Raw genomic sequence first — 16,031 nt, 5'->3', positions numbered from 1 at the left:
TCTTAACAGTAAAAAATTAGGTGGTTTTCGAACAGCCGATCGATCCTATCTACAAGGGGGCCTGAGAAATAGTAAAAGATACAAATGCAGCAACGTCAGGAGCTCGGGAAGTAGAGCAAGGCCGGTTTCGAAGGAAGTTATACCTGAGGGTCGCCGGGATGTCGCTAGGTGGGCGGCGGGAGGCCGGATCTGCCCACACTACGGCAGCGAGGAAGAAGGGGTGGGAGGCCCTCCCTCACCAGCGATGCTTGGGAGAGAACGACAAGGCACGCTGATCGGGACGCGCCGGCAGTGGGTAAGAGCCGCCGCCGAGGACGACCGCGTGAACGTTGCACCTTCTCACCTTCCCCGGCGGAGAGGATCCGGCTGGATCGGTGACCAGCGATGAGCAGAGAGAGAGTGTGGCCACCGCTGTCGTGTTTAGATCTGGAGAGGACGAGATAGTGTGAAGAGAGCAACACTAGCAAGCAAGCGCGGAGGCTCCTGCCTATATAGTGGAGTACTAGTTTCCTTTTGTCTACCGGAGCCGGCTTGACCTCGGCAATGACTGTCGAGAAGTCTTCATGCATGTGCCCCGGAGGCGCAATTGTCGTCATTCTGATCTGAAGCACCGGATTATAACATATAACACGAAAAAATGCCACATGACAAGAAATCATAACCTCACTGCCCAAAGGAGACAAGATGAATCCCGACGGACAAACTAGACGAGGATCAAAGCTCAAATTAAAGATAAACTCATAGAAAAGGGGTCCGTCGATAGATGTCCTAATTTACATAGCCGGCTTGACCTAGATGGCAGCTGAGTAGTCTTCATGCATGTGCCCCCAATGACTAGCCCAACTCAGTTGTCGCTGTTTAACCCTCGCAGTGATCTGAAGCACATGACACCTAATTTTGCGAGATGACAAGAAACCTTTTTTAGATTTCTCACCAGAACTACAGCCCTGTACAACACAGCCTGCACGATATGTATACGATAAACAATCCAGGCGTGTCTGCTGGAGTCTGGTCACATGCATGGACGAACTGATCTTCCATGTCTTGCAGGGATCGTCCATGTACCAACGTCTGTACTCCTACAACACTTCTCTAGTAGTACTATCGCTCGTCTCTCTCTTCTATTAACTCACCCGACTTGCGGGGCCGGGGGTGTGCCTATGGTCGGTTCTCAATTTTGGTCCCACATGTGTGTGCAAACACAATATGACGTGTGTTCCATTCGGAGAGCGGCGTGCCAGACCAACCGAGCCTCTGGGGTGCGACGCGAATGCGACGGGCGTGCTATATACTCCGTACATGTGTACCGCCGTTTTCTTGAGGCTTTGCTCCATGGCGCAATCCATGGATACAAAATCAGTATACTGTACTATTTAAAAGTCGAGGGCGGGGCTTTTCCTGCACGGTAGGCGGGGCAGTTCCGGCTAGTCGGTTCGACAGAGACGCGAGAAGATGAGGGAGTAGGCTGCTGCAAACTTAGGGCTGTGTGATTTGACAGCGAGGTTACTGCTGGACAGGTGGGGCCCCGTGATTTGACTTGCCATTATCATTTTAACTGCGGCGCTACGACCGGCGTGAGTCTCCCGATTCCTGACCACCTCCATACATGTACCTCTCCCAATGCTCCACCATGTAGAGGCTGGCTCTTGCATGAGAGCCCACTCCTCCGCTTTTTCCTTGCCACTTTCCTCCACAAATGCAAAAATGCCATGTAAAGTGGGCTTATTGCCCACTATTGTACTCCCTTCGTTCCAAAATAGATAACCCAACTTTGTACTAACTTAAAGTTAAGTTAGTACAAAGTTGAGTCATCTATTTTGGAACGGATGGAGTACTTACTTGCTCCTACAGGTGCCAAACTTGCCACATAGGCATGAAGTCTGATGTGGCAAGTTAATTAAGAAGAGAGAGACTAGTTTGGTGACCTAAGGAAGAAACGGTGCTAAGCGCGTGTACCTAGGTGAAAAGACAATTTTGAGTCTATAGTTAATTAAATGAAGCAAACTTAGCAACAAAAAAATAAGCACCTATGCATTGGGGACTTAATTGCTAAGCCATTTAATGCCCTTAGCACCTCATCTAAGCACCATTTCATTGAAAGAGGTCACTCCTTGGCAAATGCAATAAATACTACGAAGAAAGAGATAGAGAGAAGTAAAAAAAATACTCTTATAGCCAACCTTATAGCTAACCTTGTTGTAGTACGAGTGACTAAGTGATGACTATGTATGACATGCCAACATCAGATAGCCTAACACACCGTGTTAAATCTCCAAGGGCGCGACCGCGCGAACGAGGCGACGGTCGTGGTAGGCGGCGCGACCATGATACGGGCTGCTGGTAGCCCTTGGATCTGAGATCGAACGGTCGCATGCTAAGTTGCTGAAAATTTGCAGAATAACCCTCCAGGATAGGATATTCACCCATAGGTCTAGAATCACGCCATGCAACTGTTCGATCTCAGATCCAAGGGCTCTCGGAAACCTGTATTATGGGAGAATGGAAAGCTTCGTATCACCTGTAATTTTCCCGACGTTGACATGACATCGAAAGCCATTTAATTGGGTGTCGAGTAGACATGACATCTAATTGGGCCCCCATAGCACTGTGCATGAATCCATTTATCCAGCAGGCAAGCCACTACCCTACCGTTTGCACGCCCCACTCAGCATTTTTACAATCGAAAAACCGTTGGCAGTTCACTCCTACTCGTCCCCGGACGTCCTTTAACATTATGACAGTTCGCTCCTAGTCGTCCCATCCTTTCACATTACGACAGTTCCACTAATCTTAACCCTCCTCCCAAATTCATGGCGTCCCAAATCTCCATGATCGGCGGTGAGTACAAGGTTAGAACCATCACCGGCGATGAGTTCGACGTCATCTACACCCGTTCTTCCCCGACGGTGAAAGGATGCCTTGCTCGCTTTAGTCGCATGTTCGAAAACTCAAATGATGAGTGGGTCGCTGGGCTAGATGTTGAGTACACCACAGTCCTGGGACAAGAGAAGGATCTAAAGGAGGAAGAGAAGAAGAAGCCCGCCGTGATCCAGGTTTGCGTGCATGACTTATGCTTGGTTTACCACATATGCCATGCCGACGTTGAGTGCGAGGAATTTAAGAACTTCCTCAAGGGCGGCCTAGTCAAATTCGTTACTGTAGACTTTACGAGCGACAAAAGAGTCCTGGGTCGGATAGGCCTCGTTGTAGGCAACCCCTTCGACCTCCAAAAGAATCGGCTACTGCCCTCCCGTGGTCAGCCTTCAATGCTGACCCTGGCAGGAGCCATGGTTCATCCTTCGTACGGTAAACTAGAGAAACCTCCATACACATTTCATCGTCATGCATGGCAGTGGAATGTACTAGATATAGACCACATCCACTATGCTGCAATGGATGGCTACCTTTGTTTCCATATCTACAAGGGTTGGATGAAGAGCAAGAGCCAAGTGTGCAGTTCAAGCAAAGAAGTATTGGCCAAGAGGAAGAGGGACAAGGACGAAGTCGAGGACGTGGACGAGGACTCCGAGTAAGGTGGCAGTGTCGTTGCTCATGGTGGTTCTAATGCAGTGTCTACCGGATTAGTTGCATAGTTTAATTTCAGGTGTGCTTAGTTTAATTTTAGGGGTGTGTTGTGCTGAGCCCCCAGCAGAACTATGTTATGTTTCTTCTCGTTATATTTCGTACATTTCATATTTTAGTTGGTATAGTACTACCACTCGTTTCTTCACATTATATACGTACAATATATATGGACAACATCATATAGCCAGCAGTTTAGTTGTCAAAGAATTTTAGGGTGCTTAGTTTTGTCAAAGAATTCCAGGGTGCTTAGTTTTATTTGAGGGGTGTGTTGTGCTGGACACCATTAACTTATCATTGTGAGAATCGGCTTATTTTTGTCATGTAACATGGTCAACGGGTTTGACGTGAAAATAACAATGTCTAATGGCATTTCTGAGCAAACATCTAACTTAACGATGGCATTTTTAGATATATAATTGCATTTTGAGGAGGCATCTCACGGATCGATGGCATTTTTTAAGTAGTTGTAACTTCTAATGCTAAAACTGAGTAGTGATACACAACTAGCAGCATAAATAATAAGAACCCAAGAATTAAATAGGTATGCTAATTTCTTTATTTCTTTATACCTTTGTGTGCGAAACAATATACGATGCCTCCCCCCAGATTTTCTTTACAGAGGCAACATAGAACTATATGAGTGCCCTGTTAAATTCTGGAATTATTCTGGGTTCGTTTGGCCTTTTTTATACATTATAATTGAGTTCTGGTCATTTAATGTGCATAATTCAAATTTGAACTACAAGCACATGCTCCCGTGCACCAAAGTTGATTGAAAAATCACATGTGTGTCCTCGGGTGAATTTCTAGGTCCCATGCAAGAAATGGGAATGAAATTCAAACATCTGGGCATCGTGGCTCGGCCGAGAACATTGAGAAGCTTGGTTTTAAAATTCTTGTAGATCCAAAACACGCCTGAAAATCATGAAACTTGGCATGGTGTCATGTCATGGTACTACCATGCTGTGGTAAAAAATTGCAGAATAGGAACAAGTTTTGGTACAAGTTTCTTGCAAACCGGAGCTTCTCTCAAGAAGGCTCGTGGTTCTGAGAGGGAGTGTGGCACCTTTGTGTGCATAATTCAAATTTTAAATACAAGCACATGCTCCAGTGCACCAAAGCTGGTTGAAAAATCACATATGTGTCCTCGGGTAAATTTCTAGGTCCCATGCCAAAAATGAGAATAAAATTCAAACATCTGGGCGTCATGGCTCGGCTGGAAACATTGAGAAACTTGGTTTTTTAATTCCTGTAAATCCAAAACACGCATGAAAATCATGAAACTTGGCTTGGTGTCATGACATGGCACCAACATGCTGTGGTAATTTTGCTGTCCGATTTGCGAAGGCGCACACATTAACAATCAACAAAGCCAGTTTGGAACAAATGCTATCACGTTACAATCGGAAACACAAGTATTATTAAAACCATGGGCGTTCTATTTACCATTTACGTGCCACCACGTGTCCCCTTTTTTTATTAGCTAGGAGGCACCGTGCAGGGTAGCTATTTGAGTACGGGAGGCGTGCGATCAGACCCCTGCGCGTGCTTATCAGGAGGAGAGCCCTTTGACCTCCATCTGCCGTCCACCTCTCTCCCAAGGTCTCCATTAATGGCGCCTGAGCCTCTGTTTAATGGCATGGCAATGTCTCACTCGACTGAGTTTTAAGAGAGAAAAAAGAAAATCTGAAAAGAAAATTTTGCACGGATCTTGATGTAAGATCCGACGGACCTATATAGCATCTACTGCGACTTATAGCAAGACTGATGAATATATATAAGGACGACGAGAGTGGATAATAATTGTCTTGCATAATTAGGAAGATAATTAAAAAAGCCACATGCGGCTACGCCCGAAATACACAAGGGCAAAAGAAGAAGGAAGACGCATACAACGATCTAGCTCGCTGATCTCTACTTTCTTTATGCGCTGCAGGTCGCGGAGACTAGTTCTCGCGGCGGGCGATGATCTCTTTCATTAGTTTCATGTCCTTAATACGCTTCTTGGCAGCATCCATGGATTCCTCCACCAGCCTATTGCGCTCGATGTGGAGCATGGCATTCTCGTCCATAAGTTTCTTGATGATGACGCCCGTCCTCTGCAACAAGGTAGCGGTCTCCTCCTCCTGCTTCGCCCTTCCGGCGATCTTCGCCGTCAGCAGGTCGCGCTTGCCCCAGAGCTTCGCATTGCCCTCCCCTAGTTGCCGGATGATGTCGGTAGCCTTGTCCTGCAACCTCGCCCAGCCGGAGATCTGATCCATCTGGCCATGGACCATCGCATGCATGCGCTTGTAAGAGTCCTCGCCTGCCCGTGAGAAATTTTCCCAGGCCGCCGCGGCGCGGCGGGACCTCCGTGCTGCTTCAGCGGCGTGGCGGGACATCTCTGCTGCTTCCGCGGCGTGGCCGGACCAGTCTGCTACATCGACGGCGCGGCGGGACCTTAGTGCTGCTTCGGCAGCGCGGCGGGACCTCTGTGCTGCTACTGCTGTGCGGCTGGACATGTCGGCTGCTTTCGCGGCGAGGCGGGACATCTCTCGTGCTTCCTCTTCGAGGCTCACCTCTCCCTGGTGGAAATCTCTCGACCCAGAACTCACGCTGGCCATGGCTTGATTGACCTGATTGTTTTTTGTGGATGAGGAGTTGAGGAGGAATGTGCAGTCATCTTAGCATAGTAGTATTTATAACCGAGTACTACTAATACGCTCCTAAGTGGGAAACCATTCAAGTTGTGATCGGTGTGAACAGGTTTGCAATTAAATATTGCGTGGTAGTAGTAGTAATTTGGAATGTGACGAGACGCGCTCAAAATTTATTGACGGTTCTAGTTTCGAAGTGCGGCACTATTCCCGGATGGCGTAACGTCGACACGTTTTCTCGGCCGTGGTGTAGCTTATGCCATGGTACTAGTTCTTTTTCTACTGCTGTGTACGTGCAAAAACTGGCACCGTCGGATACATATCTTACGCTTGGCGTTCGACGGGAATAGCCTCGTGGCGAGCTATAGACTAGTCTTTTTTTCAAACGCATTACACCTATCTCTCGGGACTTCTCGCACGCACTATCACTGCTCCCTAGGTCGATGCCACCCACATACACTTGTACTCTGAGAAGAGGTGCACGCACGCACTCGTCCTCTCTCACACACGCATCTGTAGCTACGAATTGTAGTGTTCTCAACCATCCGATTGGCTCTATCATAGGTTTCACGTTGCTCCTTGGCCTTGAGATTGAGAAGTTTAAAACGCGGAGGCTAAGATGGAGGCGCGAGGTTTTGGTTAATGTGTGGGCCGCACACGGCACCAACACGACACGAGCTTCGTCTGCCTGGTGCGCATGCAGTCGGGTGAGTTGTCCAAGTATAGACACAACCAGGCCCTCGTTGGTATCCGCGCCTCGACTTTGGCTGGTCATACCGGAGAGTAACATAGACTAGTTACTAGTCTATGTAACTAGTACCTTCATAGTGGGTAGTGTCATATAGTATATGCATAATTTGACGACGAGCGCTCTCTATATGTACCACCTTTTTTCTTTAATTTCATCTTGTTAGTTTTGCTCCATGGCGCAATCCATCGATACTACTACTGTACAAATGTATACATTTTTTAAATGGCTACAGGGCGGGGCAGTCTAGCTTGGTCCTTTTCACGAGAGGCGAGGGCCTTTGTGATTTGACGGCTCATTACTGCTGGAAGGCGGGGCCTTGTGATTTGACTGCTCGTATAAATGTTCCGACGACCTGAGGAGGAGCAAAGAACCGTGCGGTATACTCAAGTTTTCCACTGGAGTAGTACTACGACGGAGGAGCACGAAACACGGCTGCCCAGTGCCATATGGAATTAAAAATGATCTAATTTGCTAGTCATCTCATTGTTAGCATTGTTCTATTCATGCCTCGCAGAGAACGTGACACATGCGGTGAAACACCCGAAGCAAAAGAAGAAACACAGGAGCAAAAGAAGAAGGAAGATTATCACCCCAAATGATCTAATTCGCCGCGGAGTCGTAACTGCTTCTTCATCACCTCCACGACCTCCATCTCCTTGCGCCTCCCCTCCGCCATCTTCTTCATTCTGTCCATGACGCGAGATTTCTCGATGCGAGCCTTCATCATCTATTCCACGGCCGCATTACGTACCTTGACAGCAACCAGGTGCTCGATGCGGAGCTTCGCCAACTCCTCCTTCTGTTCCCTGACGAGGGCCTGCAGCATCTTCATCGAGGAACTACTACTCTCATGCAGCTTCTTCCAGCCGGCGTTCTTCTCCTTCAGCAGGCCGAGCTCGTGGCAGAGCTTCGCCTTGTCCTCCTGAATTTGCAGGATTTCGCCGGTCACCTTCTTCTCCGAGGCAATGCTCTTCTTCAACAACATCACCAAGCCGGCGGTCAACTCCCCCTGCTTATTGAGCTCAGCGGGCATGTCGTCGAGTCTCTCCTTCAGAAGCTCCACCAAGCCGTGGATGAACTCCTTCTACTTATTGAGGTGCTTATTGAGCTGATCGGGCATGCCGTCGAGGGATAACGACTCCAGCACCGCCAGCTCGGCATGTTCGCCTCCGCGGCTAGGGCGCTCCTGGGAGCCATCGCCAGCCCATGAGAGATCTTTCGAGGTCTCTGCGTGGCGGCGAGCCCTCTTTTTTTTCCACAGCCTTGATTGCCGCTCCCTTGTTACGAGTAGTTCTTGACCTAGAGCTCTGCGCACCGGACATGGCAAGGACGGACGAAGAAGAAGCACTTATGAGGAGGAAAGGTAGAGTAATTTTCGGTTAGGTAGTTCCCCTTTTTATAACCTAAGTACTACCACTAGTACTAATACCTGCATAGTGGGAACACGTTCAGGTTTGGTACGTACTAGTAGGTGTGAGCTGGCTTGCACTTAATTGTAGCACTAGTACTTTCGAATGTGATGGGAACAAGGTAAAGATAAATTGATGGGTTTTGGTTTCGAGCCCCGAAACGGCTCCCGATGAGTTTAGTGGAACATAAATTTCAAGTAGACTACACTGCTCAGATGCGTAAATATTATGTTACTGTCAAAAATTGGCACAAAATACAAAGGAGACCAATAGAAGTACTACTAGCAACCCATGATTTAACTACTCGCATGCGCGTAGTGGAGTAGTAATGTCTTTCTTCCACCCTCACGTCCACTCAATTTGCATGCGCTATATTAATTGACCATCAATGAAGTGAAGGACTTTACACGCGTCAAATTATCACATGGGGTGGATCTTGGTACAAAATTGCGTCTGCCCGCGTACCCGCGTGTGTGTGCGAGGGAATGAGTGCGTGCGTGGCGTGCGTGCACATCTTCGCTTCGTGCATGTACCGCCAGTGTGGCTCAGGGAGGACGAGTACATTCTTCTGGAACCAGCAACACGTCACTGTGATCAATGCACACAAGGATGTCGCGACAACGCCTCCACATGTGCCACGTGGCTTCATGAACTGTAAGAGAGAAACTGTGCAGCGTGCCATCGTGTTTTGCACGTGTCAGATTTTGCAACCAAATTATGAATAAATACCACACTATGGCATGTAAGCTCTGAGACATATATGCCTGATGTAGACCTTCGTTTAATTCTTATAGTTCATCTCATTCGAAATCAATTAGTTTTTATAAAAAACCTAGGGCCTCTTTGATTCGTAGGATTTCCAAAATGCGGGAATAGGAAAAACATGGGATTAGAGTGGAATGTCGTCTTGAATCCTACAGGATTGTACGAGTGTTTGATTGTGCATAGAAAAAACGTAGAATTCTTTCAAAGAGGTTTGAGTGGATGGGATATTTCCTATGAAATCTAGTGCAAATGAATCATATGGAAAAAATTCTATGGTTTACAATCCTACGAATCAAACAACCAAGATAGGAAAAATTCCTAAGGATTAGAATCCTCCAAAATTCCTTTGAGAATCCTTTGAATCAAAGAAGCCCTTAGTCTATTTTATGATTAATGGAATTGTGCATTGTAAAGCATAAAGTAAAAACAAATAATTACAATTCAACTAGAAAAAAGTTTGGGCAGTTATGATACGGAAGATTCTAGAACAACGGAGAACCACTGTTGTTTTGAGATTTGTGCATTATGCTTAAGTTCAACCATGGAGTCTGCTAGATTGTACATGTGGCAAAATCCGGTGGGCGGCTAGAAGATGGTGCGAGGGGCCGAGTGGAGGCAGACTATGAAGGAGTGCACAACTGCGAGATCGATATTTAGAGAGAAGGCGCGAGAACGTGCGCTGGTGCGCAGTGGCGGAGCCATGAAAAATGTCCCATGAGCTCGGGGGGCAAGCATTGCTAATCCTTTATGAGGAGGGCCAATTCATCAACTTAAACCATTTTTACCAGCAATTGTCTAATGATCACATTCATATTAGCCTCGATATATAGTGATGTTAGGGGGGGCAGGGCCCTTGCCGCCCCCTGTCTTCGCCATTGTGCGCGCGTCTGAGACATGAAGCGAAAGGCATGGATGATGAGAGGGGGGCGTTGGATATATAATTAATGTGGGTGTATTAGCTATATATGTAATCCTATATAGAGAGGTATATATTGATCGATGTGGACATGGGAAAGAGGGTGAGACCTCACTAGATATATAGATTGATCGGTTTATGTGGAGAACTATGAAAGACCTAGCTATATACACACACACATAGAGGAACATCGATCGTTGCGCATGCACGTGAGAGATAAAGAATGCCCGATATTATGGAGAGGGGGATGTGTGTGTGTGTGCCTTCATGGGAGACCGACCTGAAGAAAAAGATTGGATGTGTGCGACGGATAATGCCGACTAGTAGTGTGTGTGCATGCATGCACGAGAGAAAGTTAGTCGTACAATTATAAAGAGAAGACCAATGTGTGGGTGTAAAAGACTAGGTGAGGTCATAATCAATGTAAAGTTGAATTCAAATATTTGAATAAGAGACCATGATGGTTGAAACCCATGCATGCATGAATATAACGGAGATCTGCGTGGTGTGGTTTGGAAACGAGCATGTTGTAATGTATACACATTGAACAAGGTCAGACTGGTTTGAATTTAAGATACCGATGGCAGACATCGTTTGGCAACATTGCATCCGTGCATGGACACACTATTCTAATTGGAGATGATGGGTGGCTTTCGCATCACATATCTATATCTATACCCCTATTGTATTATATTATATATTTTTATATAGTGTGCAGATAACTTTAACTTTGAAAGATGGTCATTGGATGAGGCCAATCCGATGGTGCAGAGCCGGCAAATTTGAGCACTGGCCGTTGGATATCATCTAGATTCCACCAGATTTTGCCACATGTACAATCTAGAAGACTCTATGGTTGAACTTAAGCATAATGCACAAACCTCAAAACACAAGCACTTCTTCTTTGTTCTAGGATCTCCCGTATCAGAATTGCCCAAATGTTTTTTACATGATTTGTTTTTACTTTATGCCTTACAATGCACAATTCCATGAATCTTAAAATCGATTAGCTTTCTTATAAAAACTATATGATTTTGAATGAAATGAACTATAAGAATTAAACGAACAACTACATCATGCATATATGACTCAAAGCTTACATGCTATAATGTGGTATTTATTCATAATTTGGTTGCCAAATCTCATGCGTGCAATGCACGTGTACCTTACTAGTCTAAATGGTGTCTGTGTGTGTGTTGTGCGTGTTAAACACATTGTACGTAGTATATCATACTAGTCTAAATTGTCTTTTTTTTGGTACACGTTATGCTTGTTCCCCCGAAATTTCAAGCCGCGCCTTGTTATCCCGAAATTTCAAGCTAGCGTCTCTGTCTATCGTGCTGCGAAACTCCCGCCTCTTCAACCCGCGCCTTGTTAGCCCGAAATATTTAAGATATATCTTTGTCTCGTTGTGCTCCGACAACACCCTCCATCTCAACCCGCAACTTGCTATTCCAAAATTACAACGCGCGCGAAAACTCCCACCTCCTGTGAAATCGCGACAAGCGAAATGCCCGTGATACCCCTGAACCGAAAGAACCGCCTCAAATCGGTGGTGGTACTTTTGTAACTTACCCCACATTTCAGTCAAGTGCGTCCTTAAGCCATCATTCCCCACTCCCATCCCATCCGCCCACGCATTCGTACACCGAGGCTGGGAAAACCCGTGAAGCCCGACACCCTCCTCCGTCCGCCACCCAGCCGGAGCCTGTTCCCCGACGATGTCGTCCACAGCAACACCTCGACGTCCCTCATCCACCGTACCGGATGAGGATCTGGTCATCCCGCCGGTTCAGCCACCCCGTCCTCCACCTCCAAGGAGCTGCCCCGACATTCCCCTCGTCTTTCGCGCCACCTCCATTCCCACACCGCCGTCTTCACCTGCACCACCGGAAGAGCATCATCATCACCGTTTCCTCGGATGAAGTTGTGGCCTAATCGGCGCCACCAAAGAGGTTGTACACTAATCGCCGCATTTTCTTCTTGATTTGATCTCACAGTGCTGCCGGCGCTCGGTCCCGAGCCGACACGGCGCGGCTCCATCCACGGCGGCATCACCAGCCACTTCCTCCACGGCGTCGCTCCCTCGGCAGCGACGTCCATATTAGTAGGAGCTGCTGCTGCTTTAACTCTCGCTCGCGCTGCTGCTCTGCTCTTGCTCTCGGTCCCCTGCCTGGTCTGCTCTTGCTCTTGCTCGCGCTGCTGCTCTCGCTCATGCTCTTGCTTGCGATGCTGCTCTGATTTAGCTACACTTCAGTCGACTGAATCGACTTTTTGGTCAGTCGATTTTCAGGGGGTGGGGGGCTCGCCGGAGTTAAGGAAGAACTAGCCGCGGCGGGGAGGGGGGCTCGCCAGACAGGTACCCCACTATCTATCTTAGGGTTCAGGGTGGGGGCGGTGGTTGCCGGCGATGGTGGGGCGGTGGCGTGGGGATCGCCGGAGAAAAAGCTCGGCACGAGGGGGGGCCTAGAGGGATGGCCGGGGCGGTGGCGGACATGCAGTGGGGAGTGTTTTCGGGGCGGGCGGGGCGGCGCACCACCGGCCACGGGCGACGGAGGGCGGCTGTTTGGCTGGTGGTGGCTGGCGGCTCAGGGGGGGTGGAGGTTGAAGATGAACTGCAGGCCCTTGATTTCGTATCCAACGGCTGCAAAATCGACTGACCAGAGATGAAAAAGTCAGTCAACTGACGTGTAGCCTCACCTCTAGTGCGCTCAGTTTCGACAGTGTCAGTGTACAAAAAGAGGGGGCACGCTTTTGTACCCCTTTACCTGTGCACGGGAAGTCGGAGCCGCGCCCACGACCACACCAAGCAGAACAGGGGAGGTGAGCCAAGGTAAGACCGAAGCCCAAGACAATCAAAGCAACGCCAAGGCCAAGACCACAAAGGGCAGAGGGACGAAGCAGGTACCCCCAGCAAGACCCTTGCCGGGCGGCCTCAGTGGTCTCGACAAGACCCTTGCCGGGACAGCTCGCCCCACACCAACAGAGCGAGCCACCCTTGAGCCCATGGCCCCCAACGCCGTCATCAACGTGGGGCCAGGACTCGGGAAGGCACCTCTGTGGTGGCATGCAGATCTTTGTGAAGACATATTCAAGATCAGATGAGGATTACAAGACGACGATTCTCGGCAAGATCCCTGCGGAGGAAGGCCACCAGACCCCCGTCAAGGTCCTTGCGGGGGACGACAGCCCGCCACGGCAAGACCCTTGCCGGGCCACCCGGCAAGGCCCTCGCCAAGGACGCCAGCGGGGCCACCGCCAAACCCGCGCCGAACAAGCTTCCACCACCATTCACATGCAGTTGCCAGCCCAACCAGCTGGGCAGGCACCTGCGTGCCAACATGCAGCTCCCAGCCAATTCACCGAGTGCCTGCGTGGCGGCATGCAGATCTTCGTGAAGGCTCCACTACCGCGCCACCTCAGCTGCCTGACTGCCTACATGGCACCACGAACCCCACTGGCCGGGGCGCGTGTCAAGGCGAGGAGGAGCGGCGACGGACGGGACGGGCCTCGCCCCCGTCCCCAATAAAGCAAGGGGACACCTAAGCTATGCATTAAATGCGTCTTGTCCTGTAATACGAGCGATGAGCTCAGGGCACTGTACGCCTTTCCACCTCCTGTGTGTCACTGTGGCAGCCCCTTTCAACTATAAAAGGAGGCCCATGGCATACTGGAGAACGATTCGGCTCTTTTGAACCACGCACTAACCACAGCTAGTTCGAGAGCTCAAGAACTCTCAGAAATACACCCACCAAAGCAGGACTAGGGTTTCACGCATCCTCGCGGCCCAAACCTGGGTAAACCATCCTTCTGCTGTCTACTAGCCCTGCTCTCCTCACAACCCTGCGCCCCGACAACCGTAGTAGGGATTCTTGTGATCCCATAGGTGTCGTTCCACACCGACACTCCGCGAAGGTCGAGATGCTTCAAAAGAACGAGACCGAGATAAGATGTCCGTGTCGAGGATGCAAGATGAAGAGCCTTATGGATCCGGATTCCGGACAGGTGCGGGACCACCTGCTCTTGCATGGTTTCATGGATGGCTATCGGTGGCAAGGTGATGAAGATGATTATGAAGTCGTCCATGGGGGCCGGGCAAGAAATAAGGAAGGTCAGCAAGACAACCGCGGTGAGGGCGGGCGAGAAGACGAAGAATCTCCAGGACATGATCACGAAGTAGATGCAGGACACAATCATCATGTAGAAGATGCCGGACATGATGATGAGGAAGATCAAGATGAAGGGCATGATCATGAAGATGAAGATGCCAGAGCATACGACGATGGACCATCGATGGGTTGGGTGCAGTACCCTCATATTCAAGAGCTGCTTCTCAAGCAGACGGGTAACGCAAGAGCTGCCGCCCGAGAGAAAGCCAAGCTGGATCAACTAGAGATAGACGCGGTTACTCCATTGTATGAAGGATGCAGGCCCGAGGATACCCACTTAAAAGTAACGCTCATGGCTCTGGAGATGAAGGTAAAACATAAAATGACCGACGCATGCTTCGACGAGAACATGTCATTCTGGCACGAACGTCTTCCCAAGGGGAACAAGTGCCCGACCAGTTTCGAGGAGGCAAAGAAAATAGTGTGTCCTCTGGATTTACCGCACGTGAAATACCAAGTGTGCATGAACAATTGCATCATTTATCGGACGAGCACGCGGAGTCTACCATATGTCCAGTGTGCGGCGTCACTCGATACAAGAAGAGGAAGAAAGCTCCTCGAAAAGTGGTGTGGTACTTTCCGATCACTCCTCGTCTGCAGCGGTATTTTGCGGACCCTAAGCTAGCAAAGCTCCTGCGTTGGCATGCGGATAGGGAGGAGAAGAAGCGAGAAGATGACGGAAATGATCCGGAGATAAATAAAAAAGACAAGATGCTGAGTCACCCTAAGGATGCGAGCAAGTAGCAAGCGTTGAACTTTGAACACCCAGAATTTGGGGACGATCCAAGGAACATCATGCTGGGCGCGAGCACCGATGGAGTCAATCCGTTCGGCAGCCAGAGAAGCACACATAGCACCTGGCCTGTGTTTGTGTGGATGTACAACCTTCCCCCTGGTTGTCCATGAAGAGGAAGTACATTCACATGAGTATGCTAATTGAAGGGACGAAACAACCAGGGAACGACATCAATCTGTATCTGGGGCTGCTGAAAGAGGAGCTAGATACGCTGTGGAAAACGCCAGCCAATACGTGGGACGCTGCAGAGAAAGAATATTTCCCTATGAGAGCCGCACTGCTCACGATGGTGCACGACTATCTCGGTTACGGATATGTCGCGGGGCAGGTGGTCCACGGATTTTCTGCATGCGTCAGGTGCATGGATGACACAACGTATCGCCACCAAGATAGAGATCTCGGGTCTTCAAAAACCGTGTTCATGGGACATCGAAGGTGGCTTCGCGATGATGACTCATGGAGAAAACGCAAGGATCTGTTCGATGGTGAAACCGAACCCCGAAGACGCCCGCGTACGAGGAGCGGTGAGGAAATAGACGAGCTGTTGAAAAATTGGAATGAGTTCCCACCGCCGGGAAAGAAGCGAAAGGCGCCAGAGCCGGGAAAGAAGCGAAAGGCGCCAGAGCCGCTGCTGACGGTATGGAAAATGAGGTCTATTTTTTGGGACTTGCTGTACTAGAAGATCCTCCGTGTGCCTCACAGCCTTGATGTCATGCATATCACGAAGAACGTGTGCGAGAGTCTGCTTGGTAACCTGCTCAACATGCTAGAGAGGACCAAAGATGGGCCGAAAGCAAGGCCAGACTTGAAAAATCAATGGGCATCAGGGAGGAGCTTCACGCTAATGATGATGATGATGATGAGGCGAAGGACACGGAAAGTCGTTGCAAAGGCAAAAAGGCCAAGAAGATCGGAAATGACTGCCCTCCCGCGTGCTTCACTCTAAGTCAGGAGGAGACCGAACGGTTTTTCACCTGCCTCGTAGGAGTAAAAGGAAGATCATC

The sequence above is a fragment of the Aegilops tauschii genome, chromosome 4, assembly GCF_002575655.3.
Source record: "Aegilops tauschii subsp. strangulata cultivar AL8/78 chromosome 4, Aet v6.0, whole genome shotgun sequence".
Classification (NCBI taxonomy): Eukaryota; Viridiplantae; Streptophyta; class Magnoliopsida; order Poales; family Poaceae; genus Aegilops; species Aegilops tauschii.
The sequence above is the reverse complement of the archived record's forward strand: the minus strand, read 5'-3'. Positions refer to the sequence as shown.